We start from the raw sequence: 14,070 nt of genomic DNA on the forward strand, positions 1-14,070 counted from the left end.
TGTCCGGTGACACCATCGATTTGTAGAGCTCCACTCGAAGTCATAGCGGTTTTGACACCAGTGTTTAGCCATCGATGTTTGTAGTCTCCTGTGCCAGTGTCCAAAGATCCTTTGACGGTGTGCAGAACTTTGTTCCGTTGCGGCTCTCTCTAGCGGCTATCTGATCAATGGGAATCTGTGGCAAAACAAAATAATCTCCCCCACACCACCCTGGTCTTTTACAAAGTAAAAGATGCAGCTGTTTACAGAATATGGCTTTAAGTGGAAACATTTCAGATTTCAGTTTTAACAAGGTGAAGCTTCACAATGACTGGATTGCATAACGTATGCCTATTTCCTCACAGTTGTACTAGGATGCAGCTAAAATGAAGTCATCTCTGAAACTACTAACCTGTCACCTTCTTATCTAAATCTTTTTGAATAGACACACACACACTGTACAGTTCTATTGTTTAGAGAAACTAACTACTGTAGAGATTGTTATAATTTTTTTGCAGAAATTCAAGCTGTAAAAACTTTTCAACTTTCACAATATTTAATTAAAGTTACTTCCTGTCTGTGAATACAGCTCCTGGTTGTGTGTTTATTTTGCTGCTTCTGCTAGCTGCCAGGTGAGAACAAAATAAAACTAATTATAGAAGGATCTGAATTGTCTTTCTGGAATTAAGGAGAAGCAGGAATTCAGGGAATTGCAGAGTGAAATGTGGTGGATGATGCTGCACTCAAACTCTTCTTCCTCTCACTGGTGGATTTCAAAGGATTCTCACTCATAACGCTGAATATTCATCCTATTCTCATTATTATTTCCATTGTTTCACTCTGGTGTTGCCCAAGGACTGACAGATTTCTGGAGCTTATATATCTTTAGGTGCCCAGTTGCAAGGAGCTGTCTCTCTAAAATGTGTGATTGTGAAGCACAAGACAAAGGTGCATTAGATCAAGGCTTGGAGATTTAAGTTTTCACCTTGGTATTGAGTCTATGACAGCACTTCCATGTCTAAGTCTTGAGTGACCTGCCTCACAGACCAGCTCTAAGAACTGCATTAGACTATGTTGTGTTGTAACTAGCTCCTTGACCATAAAGTGGGCTCCTATAAAGTGTTTCCATTCTGCTGCCCTACCTAAATGATAAATCCACCAGTTGCTAAATTGATTCTAGGTGTTTCATTTTGTTCTGTACTCCTCTGGCAGAAGAGGAGCCCTGAGACCTTTATCTCTGGTAGAGGTGTGCAGCAGGTTGAACAAAGGGCAGTTAACCACACCTGAAGAGTGGCTGTCATGCCAAAGGCCTGAATGGGAACAATCAAAAACCTTTCAACAAAACCCTTTAAATGCCACCACTAAAAGCAAGGCTCCAAGCATTTCCAAGATAGGAAGCCTTGGGCAGGGACACTGGAGTTGCAGCTTAAATTAAATTATAATTTACTTTAAAAAAAATAAATAAAAAAGGATAAAAAAGCCTATAAGCAGCCATAAGGTGCTCCTTGCAATGTAAAGTGTTGGGTACCACTTAAATGTTAACAAATCCATTGCAGCAGTTGTTAGAGAAAAGAGCTGTTGGCAAAAATCAGCCCCCCAAATCTGTTTACTTTGTCAGCACAAGAGATCTGTCTTTTCTGTCTGAGGTAATTCTCCTGGTTCTCTTCCACATGGTGTGAATATTGGCAGCTCTCACTGCAATGAAGGGCTCCAGGAGTGCTCAGCTCACTAGTAAGACATTGGGTCACATACAGCTGAAAAGCAGTCTTAAGGAATAAATTTAAGAGGTAATATTAGGTAAGCTGTTCTTGGTGAAGCTCTGTTTCAGCCTTCGGGGTCCAGTGAGAATGTGTTTGCCTGAAATTTCAGAGACATTTTGAAAAGAGAGGTGGAGGGACAGGTGGATGGGAGGGATGGAGGCAGAACAGAAGGAACCATCAGGCTTCTAGTTCAGACAAATGCTGAAGAAAAGAATCTGCTGGCTAGCCCCAGTGATATTCTTCTGCCAATCCAAACAGATCACCTGGGTCACAGCACTGTAAGAGATGATGAATTGCTTTTTTAATACCAGAAGAAAACTCTCCAAAGCCTTACCCATGTGGGGAACCAATAGCAAGGTGCATATTCAAGTATGGCTGCAGTGATACACATACCACATGATGGGTCATACACTAAAATGGAGAGAAGCAGCTTCGGTCATCACACAAAGAACATGCAGGCATGGGGGCTTAGAGTAAGGTATCTAACAGCATGGCTTACTGCTGTTCTCAACACTGGCAGCATCTTTAATTTCTCAGCAGCTGCAGTAGTCATTTTGAATAGTTTGCATCTGGCAGTGGGGTTGGTTGCATTTTTGTATCACCATGCCTCTAATTTTTTATTTAGTTTAAAGAAACTTCAGCCAAATGAGCTACCTTCACTGTTAGTTTCCTGCACTTGCCTGTATGCCTGCTTCTTCCCTTTAGAGTGTGTCTCTACAGGCTCTTGCCACAGCTGTTTCACGTTCTCATTTACACCCTGCTTAGCAGCACAGCCCATGGATCCTCTGCCGTTTCATGGGTTAGTTGAAGACACATTCCATGCTATACACTTGGTTCGCTTCCCTCCTTTGTATTTACTGCTTCTTGTTCCCTGTTCACCTTCTGAATATTCACACTGTGTACCAAAGATCAGTTGGAGGCCTCCCACAGAGTCCCTGGCCCCCAGCTCATCTCCAGTTCCATGGGACAGGTTTTGGTTTTTTTGGAAGAGGTTTCCCAAATGCCACATAGCCCAAGGGTTTTCAGAAATACACCCACTGCCTCTTAGTTTATTTTCCCCTCGTTACCTTTTAGGGAGGTTTGACCAAAGCCCATTCCTCTATTGCACAGAAAATAAGATACAGTCTTGTCCTGCACCAGCACTGTGCTTTTAAATGCCTTCCCACCTGCACTGGCCCTCCTGATAAATGTTTTTCTCACTTGGGCCTCGATACATACCAGCCAGGGACTCCATGAAGGCTGTCCTTCTCATCATCTCAGAGCTTTGACCATTAACTATTCCACAGGAATATTGCAGAAGGGTCACTTTCTACTTGATTCCTTCTTTCTGCATTCACAAACATACTTCCTCACCACTGTACTAATAGGTTTGTGTTGGTAGGTCTACAAAACCTGCCACTGAAGGTTCAAAGTTCATACTATTGTATGTGGCTTTATTAGGCCACATCTCAGAGATGCTGTGAAGCAGCCTGACAGAGCTTCAGCAAGATACTTGGTCAGTTTGGTTGCTGCCTCCATGCCCACCCACCAGTTGTACTCATGTCACTGGCACCTCCCTGCCTGCCCCCACCACCATTATCTCAATGGGATGCTGACTGATTTGGGCCTCATTTGACATCTCTGTTTCATCTGTTTCCCAGAAGAAGCTGGCTCTGGCATTCCTTTTCCCCAGCATCTAATGCTGATATTTCAGTAGGGGATGGCAGGTCAATACTTTAGATAAATAAGTAATGGTTCCAGCTCCACAGCCCTGTGCTCTCCTCCTCTCCTTGGTGCCCTTGAGGATACAATTAGACCACAGCTTATGGCACTGCTCCAACATGATTGGCAGGTCATGTGAAAGAGCACACATCTTAGAAAACTTTAATATAGTCATTCCAGGACACGAATGCCAATGATTATTCAGGTCACAGCCTAACAGCAGGGGCTACAATTCTAGGTGGCTTTTTGTGTAGGCCCACTACAGGAGCAGCAAACAAAACACTCTAGCACACAATTTTCTCCTTGTTGTCAATGAATGACCCAAACTTGATCATCAGAAAGGATCAAATACGGTCACCTAACCCTTCCCTGAAACAAACACTGTGCAACATGACCCAGTCCAGACAAACTCTGTTTTACATAAGGGAGATGAAATTATGATTTTCATTTTCATTTGTGAAGTGTATGAATCCCTAACTCTCCCACATTTTATTCCTGTCAAAGGGTATCTTACACTGTAAACCCTTACAAGAGTTTCAGTGGGTTTGCAGCTGGCATTTAAGACTCACCATGTTGTGATGACTCACTGCAATCTGGTGGCCCTTGACCATGTTTATGAGACAAAGACTGATAATGTCTGTAGCTACACACAAGTGTTCTCTGCAGGGGCACAGGTTATCATCTGGCTGAGAATAACCTCCAGATAAATTTGCCAGTGAGGATTCCTCAGTGACCTACTGCAAGAAGGCAACAGCTCAGCTCAGACCTTAGCTCAGAAGGTATAAAAATGCAGACATGTTGAGGTGGGAAACTGTGTGAGAGCCATGGCAAACTCTGGGAAGCGAGCCCCAAGATGAACTCTGTCACAAAAGTTGACTTTTCTGCAGTGTTTAGAGGAAAGGGGAGAACTTACAATGCACAGAGGCTCACTGAGAAGGTGGTTGTGCTGAAGTTTTCATCTCTGCTTCCTTCCAGACTCACACTGGTACCCCCAGCTTTGCACCAGTGCTGTCCATTGCCCTGCTGCCTCCTTGCCCACCACCCTTGTACAAGGGGCTGTGCCTTCAGCCTCGTTTCCACGGAGCATTGCTCACATTGCTCACCGTCAGCGTGCCCCAGGCACTGCCTCGCTCCCCCACCTCGCCACCATTAACTTTGCCTTCAACCTCTGCTGCATCATTGCCTTCTCCTGAGGGTTCCCTATTTATATAGAGGGGAAAATGCAGTTGCTGGGACTGGAAATATTTTGTTACCTTTTTCTACTTAAGTGCGAGGCATTTTTATCTGTGCTCTCTGGAGACTTATGCTACAGTGGGACTGATTTTATCCACTTACTCAATGCACTTTAGTTCAATAATGATTACAGAACTTCTACATAATATATTAGGCATAGCTGATTTCCCAGGGTTTGTAGCCCTCTATCTCCCTAAGCATTTAAAATGGAATCTCTCTGTGATAGGTATGTTATGAATGATACACTCCTCAACAGCCGTGATGTAAAAATAATAGCAGCAGTGGGCTGGGAAGGCAGAAGAAGCAGGCATTCAGCTGGAAAATGCCAACGCCTGTGGATAATGCAACCCAACAGCACTGACCTGCTTTGTTCATTTCAGTACTCTTCCTTAGCCCACCGGTGGCACTACTTGCAATTCAGGCAACACAGACCGGGTGCCCAAATTCTTCCTCCACTACCTCACCCAAACTGAGAGTATTTGTCAGTTTACTGGCTCTGTTGCAGGACTAGGTTGGCCTGGTCTCCATTTCTCTCTCTCTCTCCTCTGTTTTGTTTTGGTTTTCCAATAATCTCTGAATTTCAGCAACAGCTTTTGACAAGAAGTTCATTGCTCTAACTCCCTTATTTTCTCCTTGTTCAATTGGTCAGTGGCTTCTACAACCCTTATTGCCTGATGAGGGTAGGTCCCATGGACCTTCAATGGCCAGGGACACCAAGGGATGCTGCTGCCCTTCACCCAGCCCTAGCAGATCAGTGTGGGGCAGCTGCAGCCCCATGGGCATCTGATTGACATCAGAAAACAGCACAGGGAAAGTTGCTACCAGCAAACAGCTGTTTCAACAGTTTTAATCACAAGGAGAGCTGTAAGATAAATAAATAAATAAAGCCTATGAAGTGACAAAACAAATGGCCTGGCATCAGAGACAGATTTGAAGCTTCTGGCTTCCTTCATGAGAGAGCAGCCTGTGGGCTCTCACCCTCCCTCCCCCAAATAATTAATTTACCACTTAGCAGCACTGGGTCTTTTTGGAAGGTGGTTGGAGATGGCATTTGAAGGTGAACTCTAGCCCTCTGGAGGGGCCTATGGGGCTGGGGAAAGAGGCAGTCAAGTGCTGGAGTCTACAGGTGAACCGGCAAGGTCAAAGGAGGATTTCTATCAACCTGCTCAAGCTCCTGTGAGCCAGCACATGCTATTTTGTTCCACCCTCACAAATCACTGTTATGCCCCTTCTGCTTTAAACACTATGGATCAGCCATAACAACACTTGATATTTATTTTATTTCAACTATCACTCTGATTTGTCAGGTGTATTTTTTATGCACAGCAGGTGTACCCTAATGGGGTTAGGGAATAAACAGAAAATTGATGGGCCTACACACCCATTAGCTAATGGATTACCAAGAAAAAGGGACTCTGTTTAACCCCACTGCACTTAGCCCACTGTTAGGAGGAATGTTAAAGACTATAAGCTAACACTCAAATATCTCTTTGTGGACCCAGGGGAAGAGAGCTCAAACTTTAATGCACCTCTTTTGATAGGCAGGTGAACGAATGTGGCTATCATTATGCAATCATGCATCCCTGGAACTATTTATCAGCTGCACAGTGTGCCCCATGAACCCTGCTTGCTCCTGACCCACCGTGCTGCCAGCCTGTCACCATGGTGCACAGAAAGGGTTAAGTGAGACGAAATCCCCCCAGAGAGAGGTGCTTCCCACATCCCAATTGCACAGAACATGCAGCAAATGCAGAGCTCCCACTGCAACTTCGTGCTCCCATACCCCAGGGCTGCACACCTTGTGTGCTTGCTACCAACATGCCTTTTCTGTGCAAAGGCCTTGTGTCGACACCCAGCTTTAATCAGTTATTCCAAGATAGATGTGCCTCGTTAGCATCAGAACAATGCAATTACTTCCCCTCCTCCCCTCTCTCCAAATCCCTGGGTTTTATTGGCCTATTAATGGTTTGATTTGTTGTTGGTAGAAACAAGAAGGATTCCAACTCATTGATCATATTATCCTACAGATATCCAGCAGAATAAATAAGCAAGATAATAAAACCCAAAGCCCACGCTCAAAGGTTACACTTTCTAAACCCTTTAGGGTTCTGCATGATGGTTTCTGGTCCCTTCCAACCCCAAATGGACAGCTCAGCACAGCACAGGACAGTTAAAAAAGGCCTCTAATGCTAAAGGTTATATTTGCAATCTTTTGCAGTCTTCCTCACATGGAAACAAGCCACACTGTCCACAGTCTCAATGAGGACCAGCCCTGTGACATAGGAGTGTAATCAAAAGCCAATTCAAAAGGAGCTTACTGTAAATATCAACTTGCTCCAGGTGTGTGCAATGCTTTGCTGGAAGCACCGGAAGCGTCCTGCTGACTTCAATGGGATGGCTCCCGTGTTTGAAGAGAAATAGGTGCGTGCACGCAGGGGAGGTGAAGGGCGATGAATAAAAAAGCCAAGAGAGAATATAGTTTAGTGCTGCTTTTCTCCAAGCAGTGACACAAAACCTCACAGCCAGGGGGAAGTTAAGGTCCTTTTATTTTCCTTTATGCCTGCCTGTTCCTGGGGTGCTTTCAGGTGCCCCTTACATTTAGCTCTGGAGGCCCATCTGAGTTGCAGGGCAGCTCAGACAGAGCTCTGAAGAATATGGGGTGCCTGTGACAGAGAGGGGCTGTGGTGCTGATTGTGGTCTCTCTGGGCTTTGCCTTATTGCTTGGCTCTTCCTGAAGCTGGGGAAAAGGAAATTGCTTGAGGCACTTGACAGACCAACAGCTGAGCTCTTCAGTTGGCTTAAAAACAATGCAGTAGAAAATGCCACAGACAGCGACAATGACAGAATATACTGGGACAGCCCAAGTTCCTCCTTACACCAGAGAGCAGTGGTCAAGCAGAAATCTACTGATGCCCACTGGAAGACAAACTGCTGTGTTACCAACTCAAAACCAAGCTCCAAAAGCCTGGTGTAGTTCAAAAGACGTGTGGATATAACTTTACCTCCAGGTTGCAGACTCTGCGTTGGAGATAATTTAATTTATTCTGGAGTTCATCATCCTCAGTCTAAAAGGCTGGAGCAGCATAGCAACAAGCTTGTTAATTACTAAGCAATTATTTTACTCAACTTTTAGACCAAGGGGATACCCAAAATATCCGCATCTGTTTCATTTTTCAGGTCTTATTGTTCCTTCTGTGCTGTAGCTGAGGTTATTTTACAGCAGCTGCCAGTCATAGCAGTAACAACTTCCACAGTAGGAGCTTCCATTTGGCAAGCTCACTGTTCAGAAAATGCTGTGATGGAGTGGAAGGGGTTTCTTTCTCTTTCTTAATATCATCTTCCCCTAGGATAGACTACCTTGCCCTCTCCAGCAAAACACGCTTGGATCACACTGCAGAGTTTCTGACTGCTGCTTTTAAAAAGGTATAGCTGTTTGTTTCTATCAACACATTTCAGCTCCTCTGGCATGCTGTCTTTGCAGCTCTAATAGAGACACTTCATGTGTAATAGGGTCACCCAGTGATCCTCACGTTCGATTCCACTCCTATCACCATGTTAAATTGAAGCAATGTGTGTGCATCAGATTTCTGCAGTGCAGGGAAGCTGCAGCACCTCCAAGTTTTGTGATGCGACGGAACTAATGATTGGGATTTTATTTGCTGGGTGCCACATTCAGCTGGCAAGCTCTCGAAAATCCACCCTACCTCATTTTCTCTCTGCCTCTTTACCTCTCAAGAGCTTTCACCAACAGATCTACTTTCATGCTGGGGGGAAAAGAAAAAAAAAGCATACATAAAAAAAAAAGTAATTCTATCAGTAATTTATGGAAATTAGAAAACTGATTAGCATAAAGCTTCTACTTGTGATAGTGGGGTTACAAAAGTGGGTTGATAGGTAAAAATGATCTCCTTAGTGATAATTAACTTTGATCTCTAAAATAACTGTTAACTTTCATAAAGAAGGAGAGTACAAATGAAATTTGCATCATGGCAACTGTAAAAAGGCAGAACATAACTTCCATTGGAGATTACATGATAAGCTCTGTTCTCAAAGAACATGTACTCATTTCAAAGCAAAATGACATGAATTGTCAAGGACTGTTGGGTTTGCTCTTATATCCTGTGCTAACACGAGTGCACTGAGATGAGACATTGCATATGCTTGTGTGAACAGCTCTGTACACCCATGTAAATGATATGTATTTATCTACAGGGAAATGACAATGCATGCTCTGCTTAGCACTTCTATGAGACCATTCATCCAAGGACTCCCAAGTACTTTACAAACATTAATTCATTCTGACTATGTGGCTGTGAGGTAAGTAAATATTAGCCTTATTGCAATATTATTGGGAAATGGAGAGACACAGCAGCTAAGAGACTTACTCAAGGTCAGTAGATTATAGTTCCGGTGCCTAGCTTCTAGTTCTGCGTGCAGGCAAGGCACATGTCTTTGGACACTGAAGGATTACTCTGCACTCATCAAATCACAGTATGGCTAAGGTTGGAAGAGACCTCGAGGATCATTGAGTCCAACCTGTCACCACAGACCTCATGACTAGACCATGGCACCAAGTGCCACGTCCAATCCCCTCTTCAACACCTCCAGGGATGGTGGCTCCACCACCTCCCCTGGCAGCCCATTCCAATGACCAATGACTCTCTTGGTGAAGAACTTTCTCCTCACCTCGAGCCTAAACTTCCCCTGGCGCAGCTTGAGACTGTGTCCTCTTGTTCTGGTGCTGGTTGCCTGGGAGAAGAGACCAACCCTTACCTGGCTACAACCAGTTGTAGAGGGCAATGAGGTCACCCCTGAGCCTCCTCTTCTCCAGGCTAAACAATCCCAGCTCCCTCAGCCTCTCCTCATAGGGCTTGTGCTCAAGGCCTCCCACCAGCCTTGTTGCCCTTAAATTCTCCTGTGAGTGTTGTTTTGAAAAACTTCTCATCAATATTTATCTCTGAGCAATTTCATAGTGCCCATTTGGGGTTGGATAGTCTTACCACCTGTTTTACAAACAGGAAACTGAGGCAAAGTGGAAGGAAAAAGCAACCCCTAAAGAACTCGCTAGATATGAACATCCAGTCCGAGAATTAAGGGCCCAGGAGTTTCAACCAGATCTCCCCAGGCTGCAGTTCCTAGTTTAAGCCAGAAAATAAGCAGTTGTGTCTTCAGTTTAATGGACTCATTAGAAACCAAGTCTTCAATAAAACTGAGGCTGTAAAATCCCACTTGAATTTAGCATGCAAGCAAAGGAAATTTTGTGGAAACCCTGTACACCAGACATTAGTTGTTGAGTCTTCTCATAATGAACCCAGAAAGATTTACACAGGTTGCAGTGGTTGAGATAAGTATAAACCATAAGTTACATAGGAAATAAAGTCTCAAGAAATGCACACACACTGCCAAACGAGGAGGCTAGATTATGCTAAGTAGCACAATTTCAAGACTATCTGAATATCTAAATTTTTCAACTTATGGAAATCATCTTAGAACCTTTCTTGCCTCCTTTAAGCTCCTGGCACACTGACTTGTGAAGAAGCCATTGCAACATCTCAATATCCTCCTTCACTAGCTCCTCCAGATAGACTATGCTGGCCACTCTCTGAATCATTTTATCCTGTCATCTGTCTTCCTTTGATATGCATGAAGGTAAAGGGAAATGGCAGTCTCCTAATTTCTATTTCCACCCAATGTCATGGGAGAGAGGAAGGGTGGGGGGGGAATATCACTTTTTTAAATGCAGCTTTTAAAATAGAAAAGCAGAAAAAAAATTATATATATTTTTTACAGCACTTAATAGGCCTCCCTTGCAATTTAAAAACTGATTTTCAGGAGCTCATATATTCAAATCTCCAAAGTCTATTTGAAGGCACATCTGAAGGTGCACCCTGCAACCTGTGTGTAGCAAACTCTTTTGAATCTTGTCCTTGAAACAAAAATTAGTGCCCCATGGGAGCTCAGCAGTGTAGACAACCACTAACTGCAGAATGACTGAAAGCAGAGCTGAGAGTCCTTGCAGCTGGGAGGGAAAAGGGGATGAGAGAGCGAGGGAAGATGAGAAAAGCCTTCAGGAGCCATTTGGGAGACAGTCACTGGGAAGAAGAAAGAAAGACATGCACTAAAAACAACAGAAACACAGGTGGAAATGGCCTACTGGGAAATCAGGCTGTCAACAAACAAAAGCCCAAGGCCAGAAAGCAGTTTCAGTAGCAGCCCCTGCTAACAGGGCTTCAGTGTTCAGTAAATAAATTAGCAGCAGCTTTGACTGTTTGGAAATTAGTAGCAACATGATGAAAGCAGCAAATGACTTGCTTTTATCTGGAGTGGAAGCACTAAACTTGGAAAGAAATCCTCGCCTGTATTAGGAGAAGCAGAGATGCTTTTATCAGCTTAGACCTGAACAACAATAATATCAGAAAAGTTTCATTTCATTTACCAATGGCTCAGAACTTCATTTGTAAGTGATGATACCTGTCTCCCTCTGGGCTGCTTCTGACAGGATCTCTCTTTTGAATAGCTTAGGAGGCAAAAATAACAAAAGTTAGGTAGCTGGAGAGATAGACAGACAGACAGCAGGATATTTGACAAAACAAGAAAAAGAAGTAGAGTTAGGATATTAGATCAACTCCTCCAATATTGAAAACTGGAAAAAAAGTCCTTTGGGAGAAACTCCAGTGATTTACTTCTGTGGGGAATCTGATCCTGTTTAATTAAACAGGTACTAAATAAGGGACTGAATAGTAAACACTTCAGCATGTGCTTAAACATTCAGCATGTGCCAAAGTCCTATTGATTCTGTTGAGATATAATTTGCTTAAGCACTCCTCCCCAGTAAGGATTCCTACTGATTCAGGGCCTCAGTTACTGGAGTAGAATGTTTATTGAGTCAGAGGTACTAAGAAGGGGCTCTTTTCCCACATCTTTGTTGCTCAGAAAGGTGTTTGGGTAAGGAGCAACTGCAGCACTGCAGCATCTAGAGCGAGCAAGCAGGTATTTACATAAGCTGTGCTGAGAGGGCTTGATATGGCAGCAGGTCCAGGAGATAAGCTTGCACTTGCAGGGGAAAGCAGAGATGGCTGGTGGGTCCACTCCAGTGTCCCAGTGTGTGTGGGTCCACATGAAACTTAAGTATGAACTTTGTCTCCAGTATGGACAGCCTAGGGCTGTGTCCACACTGCCTCTGAGAGATGGCAATGGACTCCATTGTGTCTGTTATCCACAAGTTTGGGAGCAGAACCTGGTATGTGATAACATGAAACATCAAATCTAAGGGATCACAGGTTTGCTGCATTATTTGGGTACTGATTCTGCCCTTCAAGGCAGTATTAGCTTTGTCTGCCCTGAAATACCTGGCTGCTCTGAGATTCAGCTGTCAGCTAGCAGCTCAATCCCAACTCTCCTGGCAGACCCTGAGTTCTTTCAGCTAAGAATCATCAAAATTTCTCGTTCACATGCCAGAGTCAGTGAGGCAGAATCTCCCCTTCCACTGTGCCTGGCTTGTACTGCTAGTTCTTACCACCATGAGAGGGAAATTAGCTAGCGTGCTTCCAGACAAAATGGTCAGTAAGTAGTGGCATTCCTTAGGGATCAATATTGGAACCAATACTGCTTAATGTCTTCATTAATGACCTGATGATGGGATGGAGTGCACTCTCAGCATTTTTGTAGATGACACCAAATAACATGATGGAGCAGTCAATATGCCAGATGGCAGGGCTTCCCTTCAGAGAGATCTGGACAAGCTAGAGAAATGGGTGGGCAGAAACCTCATGAAGTTCAGCAAAATGAAATGCTAAGTCTTGATATCTGGGATAAAACAGCCTTATGCAACAACACAGACTGCAGACTAACTCTAGGAAGCAGCAAAGAAAGCTGGATGCATCCTGGGCTGTAACAGCAGGAAAGCAGCCAACAGGTCTAGGGATGTGCTCCCCTCTGTTTGGTACTTGTGAGACAACATCTGTAGTACTGTGACAAGTTTGAGGTTCCCAGTTATAATGGAGATTTTGGCACACTGAAGCACATCCCAGAAAGGCCACAAATTTGGTTCCCACAGGCTGCCCAGAGAGGTTGTGGACTCTCTCGCTGGAGATATTAAGAATTCACCTTGATGTGATACTGTGCAGCCTGCTCTAGGTGAACCTGCTTTAGCAAGGGGTTGGTCTCAATGATTTCCAGAGGTTTCTTCCAGCCCCCACCATTTTATGATTCCGTGAGTGGTGGAGCTGAGAAACACAGGGAGCTGGACTTGTTCAGCTGGGAGAAGAGAAGATGAAGGGGAGACTGTATTGTTGCCTGCAGCTGCCTCGTACAAAGAAGACAGAGTCAGATGCCTCTGGGAGGTGCAGAGCAATAAGACACGAGGCAATGGACACAAGGTGGAACAATAGCAGGACTGTGAGATACAAGGAAGAGTGGGGGGGTTAACCATGAAAGTGATCAAATACAGGAGCAGGTTGCCCAGAGAGCTTGTGTAATCTCAACCACTGGAACTGTTCAATACTTGATGGAACACAGCCCTGAGCAATCTGATCTCATAGAACCTGCTTTGAGCAAGAGCTTGGACCATATGACCCCCATTGTCCCTTCCAACCTAAATTATCCCATGAATCTATGCAACAGAAACGTGACAGAAATGGTGATGATTATGGGGAACCAAGCAGTAGGTGGAACAGGTCAGTGAATGGAAGCACAGGCCCAATTATACTGAGAATTTAATTAATTAAGGCAGACATAACATAGTTGGATTTTTAGTAAATTGTTAGTTTAGAGCTACACATGAGCTCAATAGGAAAGCTGGAGTTGCATAGCCTGCATAACAACACAATAAGGTAGACAAAAATCTATCCACAGCTAGGAACCAATGAGTTATCATCAATGGTTTTATGTCAAAAGAGAGAGAAGTATCAATTGGTCTCCCACAGGGATTGATACCAGAGCCAGTATTAATCGATACACTCATTAACTGCCCAGAGAAGAATGCAAATTGAACAACCATTGGGTCTGGAGAAGATTCACAAGAACAGTGGGAGTGTGGCAAAGGAGGGAAATGCCATAAAAGAAATAATTGCAGTCAAACAATGTGTAGATTTCATCAGATGAATGAACAACAGTTAATACTTTGTGTATTCAGGGGAGAATTTCAAAGAAAAGAAATATAAAATAGGGTGGGGTTAGTGCTTAAAACCACTCCTAAGAAGCCCCACGGTAGTCAACTTCTAATTTCTTCCCCCCTTGCAAAAGAATGAAGCAGTGTATGAGTTCTGATCCATTAAGTCCAGCAAGACAATGCATTAAATTGCCACTTAACAATGTGCTTAGTGTCAAGTGTGAAATACCACAGGCAAACCTCACAACCTTACAAGTCTGTCCTATGAGGACAGACTGAAGGAGTTGG

Source organism: Melanerpes formicivorus, unplaced genomic scaffold (assembly GCF_026170545.1).
Source record: "Melanerpes formicivorus ecotype bairdi unplaced genomic scaffold, bMelFor1.0.p_v2 SCAF_2, whole genome shotgun sequence".
In the NCBI taxonomy this organism is placed as follows: domain Eukaryota; kingdom Metazoa; phylum Chordata; class Aves; order Piciformes; family Picidae; genus Melanerpes; species Melanerpes formicivorus.